Below are 2,500 nucleotides of genomic sequence, written 5' to 3'. Positions count from 1 at the left end.
CCTGTGATTTCCACTCCATTGGACTTCATTCGGGCGCCGTCCAGGTATCCCCTTCAGGGTGACTGGACATTAACCCATCGGGTACACCCGCACAGTAACCGCTTCACGGAGGGGCATAGGTGCGACCGAGACTGGTGGTTCTAACCTTTCTCACTGCACCTGGGACGCAGGTCCTGTGGCTATTGTTTCCGTGGCGGCCGCCTGGTAGGTTTTTGTGGTGCGTTTGGCGACCGGCCCATTTTCATATATCAGTGCCGATAGCCTGCGCCCTCATTTCTGGCGGCCGCCGGGTGTCGTCCCCGGTGACTAGTCCCACACTAGGTGGCGGCGCTGTTCTTTCCGCCGCGTCCCTAGTGTCCCTGCCGCCTGGGGTTCGGGCGTAACACGAAAGTCATCCCACAGGTCCGGCTGGGTAAGCGATCTGGCGGTTCTCGTCGGTGACCACCCTGCTGTGGTACGGTGACACTCACGTCTACTCGTTAACTGGGGTTCCCAGGGGTCGGGTCGTGTGGCTGGTGCTTGTGGGGGGTACCCCGTTCAGTATCCAGCCTCCGTCCAAAAGCGATTCCTGCCCAGTGCTCTTTGAATGTCAACGTTGAAGAAATTCAAGCAAGGCGCGGGTAAACGGCGTGAGTTAACTATGACTTCTCTTAATCTGGCCAAGTGGCGGCGGTGTGGCTGCATCCGGACTTGGCTTCTCGAAGTGCGGTCTTGATGTAGTCGTGCTGCTGCTGCGAGGTGCCTTCCTTGGGTTATAGTTACAGGGGGAGTGATGCGCAATACATGGGCCTAGCCCTCTTAGACTCTCCTCTCCTGCGGTCTTCTCCCCTTCTCGTGGGCCCGCTGATTTCGCAGAGTGGAAGACCGCACCAGGGGCTTGGGGGGGTTACCAGCCCCCCCTCGCACTATCCCTTTTTTTAGTTGGGGGCAGTAAGCAGAGAATAAGTGGTGACCCTTCCGCTGAAGGTGCCACCCCAACTCCCCCAGCACCTAGCCGGCCAACCGGCCGTGCCGAAAATCTTGTAACTTTTGCAGCTATGTATACCTGTAGTGAGTGCCACCGCAGCTTTACAACCAAGAACGGTCTCGGGGTCCATCGCCGCCGCCAACATCTTGCGGCCGCCAACGCGGAGATCGTCACGGAGAGGCATCGCGCGAGGTGGACGGAGGAAGAAGTCCTGTCGCTCGCCAAGGCGGAGGCCGAACTGTTCCTTGAGAGGGACGCCCGGTTCTTCTTCGTCAATCAAGAACTCATCAGGATGTTCCCCGACCGAACGCTCGAGGCAATCAAGTGCCGACGGCGGCAAGCTGCCCACAAGCAGCTTGTCCGCCAATTCATGGAGGCGCTTGAGATCGGTCGGGGGGAAGAGCCGGCGTCCCGCCGGGGAACAGCGAGCCCGCTGCCTGACGCGGGCGAGGCCGCTGCGCCGCCCGTCGACGCAGCTGAGGACTTCGCGGCTGACACCACCGGGCCGCCGCCGGAGGGGCCGACTGACGCCGCCATCTGGGAGCATCTGGCGGGGCTACCCGCTTCCGCCCAGCGTTTCTCTGCCCTGGATCGTGTCATAGGTCTGGGGCGGGGCACGCCGCCCGATGTCATCCTGGGCATGCTCCCGGATGCCCTTGCGTCGGTCGGGTCCAGAGGGGAGAGATCGATCACCAGGACACAGCGGCCGCGCCAACCATCGAAGCGGCCGCCTGCCGCGCCGCCGACGCAGAAGCGCAAGCGGCGCCGCTGGGAGTACGCGAGAACGCAGGATGCCTTCCGACGGTCGCGTGCACGTTGCGTGCGCGGCCTCTTGGATGGCACCCTGCTCCAGCCGCCACCTGCCATCCCTGGTCTGCTGGACTTCTGGGCGGACCTCTTCACCAAGAAGCCCATCTCCACCGCGGGCTTCATTCGTGACCGCCTCCTCCCGCACTCAGAGCCTGTCGCTCTCGAGTGCATATGGGGGCCGGTCACACATGAGGAGGTCGCCGCCGCGTTGCCGCCCAGGGGATCAGCAGCCGGGCCGGACGGCCTTACCCCAGCGGAGTTGCGGCGCCTGCCGCACGAAGTCCTGGTGAAAGTGATGAATCTCTTCCTTCTGGCCCGCGCCCTTCCGGAACGCCTGCTTCGCGCGCGGACGTCCCTTCTCCCGAAAACGGCTGCACCAACATCCCCCGCTGACTTTCGCCCCATTACGGTCTGCTCGGTGTTGGCGCGGACCTTTCACAAGGTTCTCGCGTCACGCCTGATGCGCGCATGTGCTGTGGACGAACGTCAGCGGGCATTCATCCCTCGGGATGGGATGTTGGAAAATACCTTCATCTTGGACACTGCTCTCACCGACGCAGTTCGCTCCTGCCGCTCTGTCTTTGTGGCATCGATCGACGTATCTAAGGCATTCGATTCGGTAGATCATGCTGCCCTTCGCCCCGTGCTGAAGGCGCATGGCCTGCCGGATTGCTTTGTCGAGTATGTCGAGCGGTGCTACGAGGGCAGCACGACAGTGATAGC

General features: G+C 62.4%; 1 pseudogene; it reads left to right on the top strand.

The window, feature by feature from the left end:
• Positions 1-2,500, top strand: part of LOC124621139 — an 8,532-nt pseudogene that overhangs the window by 2,793 nt on the left and 3,239 nt on the right.

Source organism: Schistocerca americana, chromosome 6, assembly GCF_021461395.2.
Source record: "Schistocerca americana isolate TAMUIC-IGC-003095 chromosome 6, iqSchAmer2.1, whole genome shotgun sequence".
NCBI lineage: Eukaryota > Metazoa > Arthropoda > Insecta > Orthoptera > Acrididae > Schistocerca > Schistocerca americana.
Note: the sequence above shows the minus strand (reverse complement) of the source record. Positions and strands in the feature narration are given on the sequence as shown.